Here is an 11,418-nt window from a genome sequence, read left to right on the forward strand (position 1 = left end):
TGGGGCGGGTGAGAGCGCATTTGCCTCGTGGGTGGCTGCTTCCTCGGATGCGACGTGGAGGCGCGCGGGGTGGAAGGGGTTAAAACGGGAAAGTGTTGTCACCCAGCCCTTCTCCGACTAAAGTTACTCCTCTCCCCTTTTTCCTTTGCGCTTTTGATTTTCTTGGCGCTAGTGTCATCCCGCTTCTAAACCTGGAGCAGATGTTTGGTTCTGAGCGCATTTGCCTCGTGGGTGGCTGCTTCCTCGGATGCGACGTGGAGGCGCGCGGGGTGGAAGGGGTTAAAACGGGAAAGTGTTGTCACCCAGCCCTTCTCCGACTAAAGTTACTCCTCTCCCCTTTTTCCTTTGCGCTTTTGATTTTCTTGGCGCTAGTGTCATCCCGCTTCTAAACCTGGAGCAGATGTTTGGTTCTGCCCGTTTCCCGCCTTCCCCTCGATTCCTGGGACTACGTGTTCTGCCCCGAGGGCTGTGCACCTAGGACTCTGCAGCTACCGCGGGGTGCTCCCTTCATTTTCCTGCACCCCTTCTCATTTGTGGTGGCATGATGAGGAAAGTGTTGTAGTGGCAGGTTGATTTGGACGGAAAATAAATTTCTGCCTTGCGGGGAAGCTTAGCAAATTTTCCGCGGTGACTGGGTGGTCAGGATGAACGATTCACACTGGGGCGCCTCTTTGGGAAGGTGGCCCACGCCCGTGCTGCGCGCATTTCCATGAGACTCTTGGCTCAAGGGCGCAAAGGTTTCCCAGGGACTGGTCAGATCTCAGAGGTTTGGACCAGCTCGTACCTTGAAGCAATTAAGCTTCTGTGCCATCAGATAAGTGCTGCGTCTTCTCTTGCGAGTGAAATCTGGGCTCACACTGTTAATGGGCTCACGTCTTTCCCTTGATAATATGGTTTTGTTTATTGAGTGTAGAGAGACGGGAAATAAAAGTGCAATTGGCACAGGAAGCTGAAGGCTAGAAAGGTTACAGAGACAAGCTTTACATTGACAAACTTTCCAACTTCCTTAGCATTTCTTTTAATGCTGTCATCCGTGGGGCTGTAGGAAAGTAAGTTAAATAAATAGGGGTTATTGTACGCAGTAGTAATGAAAAAGGTTGGTTTCCTAAAACCTTGTATAAATGAAGACTCTAGCGTCTTCTTAGCTTATTCAAGTGCCCTTGAAAACTTGATCTATTACAGCCTGTAAGTAATGGTGACCGAGGTTCTATTACTGTTTTACTGATCCACTTGTCATGAAAGAGCGATTGAGCCCTTACCTAAAATTCCACTCTGTGGCGATCTGGAGAATTGGAGCCATCACGGTGCAGGGAGCCGGCTCCTTACAAGGATGTGAACTGTGAATAAAGCCTCACCTGAAGATCGGCCTGAGGATGAGGCTGAAGGCCCTCTAGGTGTGTGGTCGGTCACCTGTGAAGGAAGGAGCTCAAGGCTAAAGGGTGTGGGATTACTGCACTGCTGTAGTTGTTGAATTTGACTGGGAAATGGAATCCTCTGCTGAAAATAGCCCTTTGGCTCTGAGCTATCCACACTGTTGCCTGGAAGCAAATTTTGGGAGATTTAGCTTTTGCTGAGAGAAGAACATCATATACTAAAAGAATGAGTTTTGTTGTTGTTGTTCCCATTTCACAGCTATCCTGTGAGTGGAGGTGGGGAGTAGTGTTTGGGGTAGAGTTCAGTACTTATTCAGACCCAGTTAGATCCACTGATAATCCTACACAGACTGCTACATTCTGTTCATCCTTCATTCCCTTTAATCTCCCAGTCCCTGGCAGATCTCCTTCATCTGGCATCAGGATTTCTTTCTCCATTCCTTAACTGGTTCTTGACTTACTGAAGTTGGACATCAAGACACTGATCATCTCATACCCAGATTGAGCAGATGTTTGCCAACTATCCACCATGTAGGACATTTTGTTAGAGAAAGGTTAGGCCAAGGGGTGGGGGGGACCACTCTCAAACCAAAGGAACAAGAGATTCATTTATGATTCAGGTCTTAGTTGTGCTCTAAATCTACTCCTGAAGAATCTTTTTTGTTCTGAGCTATACTTTCATTTATAATTCTTTGAGAAATTAGAAGGTATTGTTGAGGGAAATTTGTGAATATAGGATATTTTTAGTAATTTTAAAGTTTGTATCACTCACAGGGTATGAGAGAAATGTCTAATTTTATTCTTCAGCCCATCAATTCCCATGGGTCACTTACCCTGCAGGGGACCTGGTGCTGTGAGTTCTCCATGGGAGGTGACAGCAGAGAAACCTGATTACCAGGTCTTGTTTGATGTAGGAATGCTTTGAAATCTCTTCTAGCCTGCTCACCATAGCAGCCACCCCCTACTTACTCCCAGTGCCAGTACCTTTCTTTCACTTTGTAGTGAGGAGCTTCTTCTCTGAAGGCAAGTGATGAAATATGGCAGTCTGGTCTTCTGTGTTTAAGTTGTTCCTAGGAAATCCCTGGCAACCCCCTTCCACAAGTCCCAATGAGCTACCTGTTGGAGACACTTTGACATATTCAAACTCAGCTCCACAAGCCCAAAGCATAAGTCACTAAAGGGGGGAGTCTTTTATACCAGATTAAGAGCAAATGAGATTAATAGACAATGCTCAGTAGCATTCTCCTGTTATTCTAGGATGGAGGTGGAATAAAGTAGTGCTAGGGATAGGAATTTGAACCCTCTTAGAGGCCTGATAATATGACCTTCCTTGAGGAAAACAGTTTAGGGCACTGTGCCTTTCTTTCCCTGGGAGTCTGTCCTACTTGATACAAGGTGAACATTCTATAAATGTTTGTTGGACAGAAATAATGAATGGTGCTGATTTTATCCTAATACTAGTCAAAGGATATCCTTGGATTACTGACTCTCAAAACCACTTGGTATGAGTCAGAGCACCATAAAAGCTTATTTAAAAGTAGAGGACCCTTCATTCCCAGAAGTTTTAATCCAATAGGTCTGACTTAGAACTATTTTTAACAAACCTCTTGAGTGATCTTAAAGAAAGGTTCTCCAGAACCGCACTTTGAAATTTCTGATTGGGAGTTGGGAAGACAGGGCAGTATGAGGAGAAAGTATTTTTGGTTTTGTTTTTGTTTTTGGTAGGGGGGGGCACCATGAACAGTGAGAGGTCATAGCTAACTGGTACATGAGTATACCTGAAATGTCCAGAAACCTGTTGAGTGGCAGGGCAGACCCGTCAGATGTCAAGGTCAAACTTAAGTTCAGAGAGCTAAAGTTCCAAGAAATATTCTCAAGAAGTGATCAGTAAGCATCGCCCACGTTTTGCTGGTTTTGCAGAGACTGGGTGCTGCTTGCAACTTCCCTAACTTGGCTTTCATGATGCCAGCAGGGTAGGAAATGAGGATTTGTCTCTTCCAGCCTCTTCTGAAAAATTTGGAAGAGTTCTGAGGCAATGAAAGAAGGTTAAGAGTGGGAATAGGAGCCTTCGACTCTGATTTTGTTTTTCATCTTTCCCAATGGAAAGGTGCTTTGGAGGCCCAAGGCTTCCAGCTAAATAAAACCTAAGCTGTGATTTAACCTAAGCTATGACTCTTCCTCTGGCTGAAGGCTGACCTTTCACAGCCTGTGACAAAACCAGAAGGTACCTTCGAGATAAGCTACATCAGACTCAGAGAGGAAGTTCCTTTACTCAGAACTATTAAAAGGCAATGCCACTCTGCAAGAAATAAGGGAGCTCTGACTCCGCAGTTCACTGACTGTCCACAGTCTTCAAAGAGGAAGAAATAAGGTCACCTCTGGTCCTCTCCACTGTGGCAGGCCTCAGTGTTGAAGAAGCAGAGCAGTCTTCCAGGAGGCACCTATCATAGGGCTTGTTCCTAAGAGACCACATATTATAGGGCTTGACTGAGAAGCCTAAGGCCCTCCCTGTGGGATTTGTTTGCTAACCCTCTAGTATCTCCACTTTGAGGCTTCTGCAAGAGAGGGCAGAGATAGACCTAGGTCCCCATCCTGCACTACCAAGCAAAGGTAAAAGATCCCCTCATTCCTATTGAGGTTGACCAGCAGCAGGCCCTGGAAGGCAAAAACAGGTGTTCCTAGATTGATCTCACTGGATAGAGGAAGTACCAAAAAAGGATATGTTTCTACACACACAGGCATGCCCGGGTGGGCTATACTTGTACTAGCCAATTAAAATATGTTTCTTTATTTTCAAAATAGGCAACAACACATTTACACTTAAATGGTGCAAGATTCAAAGGGGTATGCAGCCATCTAGTTTCCCTTTTGACAGGCAACTGATTTTATTAGTTTCATGAATTTTTTCCAGAGATACCTTAACAATTCATACCTCCCCATGGTTTTTTACACAAATGTTAGCATGCTACCGAGCCATGCTTCTTCCTGTTATACCTTGAAGATCATCCCATGTAAATACGTATAGAACTTCCAGCTAAGTTTTACAATTTAATACTGTTCTACTTTATATACCCGCCACAGTTTATATAGCCAGTCCCCTTCCTAGACATTTAGCTTGTTTACAACTTTTTGCTGTTACAAACACATGTTCAAACTTTTATCTATTAGAAAAATTCCTAGAAGTAAAATGACTCAAGTCAAAGAGTATGTGCACTGGCAACTTTCATACATTTTTCCAAACTGCTTTCCATAAAAGTGAATCAATTTACATTTCTACCAGTAACTTGAGAGTTTATGTTCAGATTCTTGCCATATCTGTGGGCGATTAAAGTTTTTTATTTCTGATAATCTGACAAGTGGAAAACAAAACCTTTTATTTACCTTTATAATATTATTCTTCCTTATCTTATTCCCTTAATTCTATTTTACAAGTGATAATATTGATGCAGAAAGAATAGACAACTTGTAGTCACTCCCAATGTAAATGGCCAAGATCATGTGTCCCATACCCTTTCCCGTGCTGTGCTGTTCCACACTGAGCTTAAGCAGGTTCAAAACAGGAGGTAGCATCTGGCATCCCACGAAAGACACACACACACACACACACACACACACACAGACTTGCACAAAAGCTTTTTGACATCTGTTAAGAGGCCTCATCTTTAGTGGTTGGATACCAAGACCACCACATTTGTATGTGAATCCTCTTGAGAGTATCCCTCTGGAAGCAGAGGGGTTCTGAGTAGCACTCTGATCTAACTTAGTCCTACACATTAGTTTGGATTCGATATCTAGGAAGCAGTTGGATGATGTTGTTTTTTTATTTCCCGAGCCTTCCTTTTCTCTGGCCACCCAGGATCTAAGTATTGATCAGCATGATGGAGGCAAGAGAATGTTTTCCCTAGGTTTTAGCATATCTAGGACATTCATGGGGATCTGATGAACCACACACACATACACACACACACACACACACTTCAAATGATAAACCTTTGAGGTGGATACCTTTATTGACTTATTTCACTTAGGAAACTGAAGTCCAGAAAGATTAAGTGGATTGCATAGAGTTATACTATGTATAGGTACCAAAGCAGAAAATACAATGTGGACCTGAAAATGAACTCATTAGATTCTTCTGCAGTCTCTTCCCTCTCTTCTGTTCATTTTGTTAATACCCTGGCTTCTTCTGTTCAGGCCCTCAAAACAGAAACTTAGAAATTAGCATCCATCACTCTCTTTTACTCATCCAACTTGTCACCAAGTCCTGTGAGGTCTACCTCTTAAATGTCTTTTCAGCCTTGTTACATTAGTTCTTTTCTATACTATATTATTTCAGCAGGCTCCTTTTTTTTCTCTTCTTTCTGCCTATTTTTTTCTTCTTCTAGTCAGATACAGTACCTCCAACAGATAGCTTTCAAACCATCAGTGACTCCCCATTTCCTACAGAGCAAGTCTGGACTCTTTTACATGAACCCAGAACAACCTCTTTCTAGCCAGGATGCCCCACTCCAAACTACACCTTAAGTCCAAACCTTGCTGTTTCTTCCCTCTTCATTTTTGTGTGAATTGCTCTCTCTGCCTGGCATGCCCTGCCCATTTTGATCCAAAGAAGCTTTTTCTTCAGAACCCACATTTACCTTGTATGGGTACCTTTTTTTTTTTTTTTTTCCTGTAATAGGGATCAAACTTGGAACTTTGTGCTTGCCAGGCAGAGGGCAGAACCACTGAGTTAGATCCTTGGCCTTAGGAGTAGCCTTCTTTAACACTGTAGTACCATTGGTGGCTTCTTCATTGGAGAACAGTTTGAGCACACTTTTATGGTACCTATCACAATGTTCTAGGATTATTTCCCTCCTCCTAGAAATCATTAGTGACTCATTTTTGTATCCCAAAACCCAGCACAGGGCCCACGGGAGCTGATCAGTGGGTGTTGGTTAAAGGCCAGGAATGAGGGACAGGTGGCCCAGTGTTTTCATTGCTATGTGGATGTGAGATCCCATGTAAGGCTTGATGCTTTAGTTTGTCAGCAGAAATGATAGTACAATATTCCTCCAAAATAAGTCAGTTTCCACCTAAGACAATGAAGACAGACAAGGATAAGAGAAAGGTCGACAGCTGGGGCTTTCCATCCTTCAAGGACTTATTCCTGAGGACTGAACAGCACTATCAACTAATTTCAAAAACATTTCAGCTGATGGTACCCAGCAAAAAGGTGAAAGGGGGACCAAGGCAGAACTTTGGTAGGACTTATTAAGACAAGTGACAATCCAAAAGAGGTGTAAGAAGGGCTGGGGATTTAGCTCAGTGGTGCTGCTGCTTGCCTTGTCACAAGGACCTGAGTTCAGTCCCTGGTACCAAAAAAAGAAAAACAAGAGGTATAAGAATGCTTCCACCCACCACTCCACACAGACATTTTTCTGCTACAGACAGCTCTAAGGCTGATGACTGCCCCTAGAAACTAATCTAGCCCTGTGATGTTTCTAAAATTAACCCTAGGTATCTGAGGTAGAAGTACTTAGTCTCTTTGCTACACTCCAAGAGAAGAAACATCATTGTGGCTGGTGTTTTCAGTATATGTTTATTATTACTTTAAATGACATTCAAGTTTATTTCAAGTTCAACAGTGGTCTTCTTCCCACATAAATACTCCCGAAGGCAAATACTTGAGTTTGCGCACACACACACACACATACACACACACCACACAAAGTCCTGGCCCCTTGGGCTTTTCTCCTGCCTTCAGAAAGGGACAGAGCAGCAGGTCACTGGGGCCAGTGTGGAGAGGGGTGGGGAATGCAGGGTCACTGTGGGGCAGACAGTCATGGGTACCCAGAGAAGTTTGGGGGCGGGGCTGGCGCAGCTGGTCTGTCCCCAAGGCGAGGAGGTGGCCACCAGCCCACCCCTCGAGCCCAGGACGTAGTCCGGGCGGGGTGGGTGGGGGGATACCGCGGGGTCACCCTCTGTGAGCCCCCAGCCCGTGTACCCCGCGTCTTCTCTGCTGGCCGTTTGTGGTCAGCTCCCAGCTGGCCCAGACTTGCTCTGAAGTAGGAGGAACCGCTGTCTAACGGAAAGTGCACACCGGGTGATTGATGAACTCTTAATAGGACTAACCTCTCCCGCCCCCCACCCTAGACGCTCGCACACAGCCGTCTTCTGTCCTGGCCCCCACCGGGCCCCCTCCCAGCCAGGCAGGACGCAGCCGCAGCCGGGCGGGTGAGGAACTCACCTTGGCTCAAGTGGCCCAGGGGAGTGCGGAGCCCCAGCAGCCGGCCCTGCGGGGCTCGTGTCACGTGGCCCTGCAGGCATTGTGCCGCGCTCCGCGCCGCCAGGCTGCCGGCGGCTATTGTTTCTGCAGGGCTGGGACACTGGCCTCGGGGTCCTCACCAGCTCCTCCTTGCAAACAGACCAAAGACAGGTTCTGGCTTTCTTTGTGCGTTCTCTGCCTCACAGGCTGAGGACAGAGGATAGCGTCGTCACTGTCCCAAGGCGTAGCAAACCGGAGCGAGGGACTCTGGTGCGGCTCACTGGACCCACTTCCCCACTGGGCCCTGCAGAGGAGGTGGGGAAGGGCAGCGCTGTGAACAATGGAGCCATCTTCGAAAGGCTGCCTCCAGGCTCAAGGCTAGGAGGCGCTTCTCCCTAAAGGAAAGGTCCTTGGCCTGATTTTAAGCCATGCTTTTCAGGTTAAAACACTTCCTCCACACCAGAACTCTCCTTAAACCTTGATTTAAATTAGGATGGCCTCCTCCTCCTCTGACTTGTATTAATGTTAAAACCCCACTTTGCTATTTTCTAGGTCTTACACTTCCATAGAAATGCTTGAGACTGCCTATAGAAATCAGTCAAGATATTTTGCCAAGCACAAGGGGTAGTGGCTCAGGCCCCTCAGCCCAACTCTAGGGAAGGCGAGGATTGCTAGTTTGAGGCCAGCCCAGGCTACATAGTTAAGGGCCAGTCTGAACTACACAGCAAGACTTTTTAACATACCCCCCCAAAAAAGTATTTTGCCATATGCTTTATAAGTACTTTGTTGGGTATCTTAGTATGAACCAGGTTCTGGGTTCACTCTCCAAACAAACAAAACTCATTTTGTCACAAGATCTAGGACAAGAAGATACACGCAATAGTTCCTACCTTCCACATCTCCTGGAGACACTTCATCTGCCTCTGCTATTGCAAATGACTGGATAGTCACCTGCCTTGGCTCTTCCATTGTGTGAGGAAATCTTTTGCTCACTTTGCTTCACACTGGACTGGCCTAAAAAGTTTTTGTATTTTCTAACTTACCAAGGTGAGAATGAAGCGTGAGGAACATGTTTAAGAATGGGTTTCAAGCCAAATATATTTAGTATGTTCGTTTGACACCAACATTGGACCATTTGTAGCTGGAGTAGAAAACAAGGGAACAATGAGAATGAAGGTTTCATCCCATGACAATCTTTTCCATTCACCATCTACCAATGGACTGCATTCACCAATGCAGTAATTGCTGAATATTCCCTTTTTCTCTCCACCTGGGCCTTTTGCAAGAGATGTACAAGAGCCAGCCCTCAAATGTTTAAGAGCTTGGCTATGAACAACTTCCTAAATGTCCCAGAGCATCCAAGAGTAGGCCTACTCACCAAGTCCTTAAATATACTCTCTGTGAAGTCCAACTGCCCAGGAGTGATGAGGCTATAAGCTTGTGGGGATTGGGGCCTTCTGCCTCTCTCTTGCCTACTCACAAAGTTTTGTCCTATTTTTTTCTTTCAGTTTCTGAAAGACTCTAATGCCAAGAACTTCCAGATGAAGAAGACCTCCCTAGACCTATAACTGGGATTAGCTACTTCTTGAACTGCAAGAGGAAGTTACAGCTAATTCTCAGGATAAAAGTCAAAAACCTGTGACTGACTGTTCCTTGAATACTGAAGGTGTAAACAGCCCTCTGGCTTCCCCAGGTCAAGCACAGGAGCCCTTGTTCTTAGAAGGAAGAGTTACTTCTTTGTTATTCAAACATACACCCACACGCACACCTCCTCTTCACCCTCCCTAATGAAAAACCTCAACAGATGGAGAGCCTGGACTCCAAGGCCTGCTGGCTGGGAAGGGCCAGCTAGCTGGTGCAGATGGTGGGGAAGAACCAAGAAGTAGCTTGTATAGGTAATCACTCTTTTAATAGTTCTTACGGATAGAATTCTAAACATCTTGTTCAGCAAGGTGAGCAGCCTCTGGGGACTGGGAAACCAATTTGGCTGATGTGTCTTTGATAGGGACTGGGCTCGGGACTGCACCAAAGGGAATGTACTTTCTGTGTATTATCTTCCCCTCTCTCATTTGAAAGGGTGTACAAAGAAATGGTACAAATGGATGGTTAGCTTAATGATTCTGTTGGAGGTGGATATTTCTCGGTCAGGTCCTGCAATGAGGCTGAAGTCTGCAAAGCAGAAGGCAGAATATGTAGTTAATTGCCCTCTCTTACATCCATACCAGTGGCAGGACTACTCTTCCAGGCGGGTTCCTTAGCAGTTTCTGCATCTTCATTGGTTAGCTCCATTCTAGGCCCTCTACTCCAGACTGGATCCCGAGTTTTTCCTGGTTGCAAGGAACATTCTCCTGCTTAAATTATTCCTCACCCCAACTCTTGCACGGCAGGCTATTCCACCCTGCTTTAATTCATATGTTATTGCTTGGACAGGACCAACCAGGATGCCAGGTGGCAGCCACTGCCTCACCCATGGGCCTAGGCTCTCAGCCCTGACCCCTTCAGATCTCAAGAGACCCCCTAACCACCTTGACACGCCATACACTCACCCCCTCAACGCTGTCATCCTATACATACCCCTCAATGCTGTCACCCTTGGGGGAAAAAACTGGCCAAAGGTATGAGCTTAAGAGCCATTTCCTCTCTTAGGCAACCAAGATAGGTCTCCCAGACCAAAACCCCAGCAAGCTAGAGAGGCCAGCCTCTTCCTGCTTCTGGGCACCAGCCTGTGCTGCCTACATATGGCCTCCTCTGCTGTAGAGCACATGGGGAAACCGTGTGCACAATGGCATGAATGCTCCGGGCTTCTGGCTGCCCTGGGGACCCTCAAGGAAGCATGGGGCAGGGAGGCCCCGAGCAACTTTGAGGCCTTGGTCATCCCCTCCACCACCCAGCACTTGAGAGGCAGGAGCTAGGGTGGAGATTTCCTTACCTCCTCGGGTACTGCTGCAGATCCTCCCCAAGAGGAGAGGCTGAGGCCCAGGGCGCCATTGGCAGCCAGTTCCCCCTCCCCCACTCTCCTTTCTCTGCTTCTCTGAGACCCGGGAGGGAGGAGGCAGGCGCCTCTGCAGATAGAGCAGCTATTGTGACCTTCCCTCGAAGAGCGGGAACCCAGCCGAGTGTGTACCGCCGGTGGTGACGGGGGAGGAGGCGACTGTGTGCAAACCTTGGCTTCCGAGGGGGTGGCACTGGGAAATAAAGGTTTGCAACCTCAGGCAGTTGGGTCCTTTGGAGGGCGTTTGGTTGCTTCCTAACACTAATTGCAGGCTCAAGAAAGGGAATTTATGGTGAAGGCCAAGGCGGCTTGTTTATAATTTATGAAGTTTTAAATGGTTGTGCCGCGGGCCCGGCTCTCGCCCGGGCGGGTGGCCGCGTGGGAGAGCGCTCTTCAGGACTCGCTGCCGCCCCCACCCGTGCCAGAGCAACCTAGTGTGCCCATCACATGACTCGCACCAGTGACAGGAACGGATTGGAGCCACTCTCAGAAGTCTCCGGAACCTCCAGAGGTGGGGAAAAGCCACAGATTCGATCCTAGCCGCCCCACCCCCCACATCCCCTGGAAAGGAAGGCCTGGGGGAGCTGCGGCTGCTCTGCTCGGAGAGGGAGCCCCCAGCCCGGCACTTCTTGGTGCCTGAGTGTGAGAGGAAGCTGATGTCAGCCTGGCGAGACACCGTTTAAAGTCTAATCCATGAAACCCTAAGCCACAGATGACACTTGGGGCTTTGCAGACACCCGCAGACTCAGCAGATACTAGTGCGGTAACACACCGCGCTGGAAAACGCCGGGAGCCATGATGCATTATGT

Source organism: Fukomys damarensis, unplaced genomic scaffold (assembly GCF_012274545.1).
Source record: "Fukomys damarensis isolate Sample0158 unplaced genomic scaffold, DMR_v1.0_HiC HiC_scaffold_26, whole genome shotgun sequence".
In the NCBI taxonomy this organism is placed as follows: domain Eukaryota; kingdom Metazoa; phylum Chordata; class Mammalia; order Rodentia; family Bathyergidae; genus Fukomys; species Fukomys damarensis.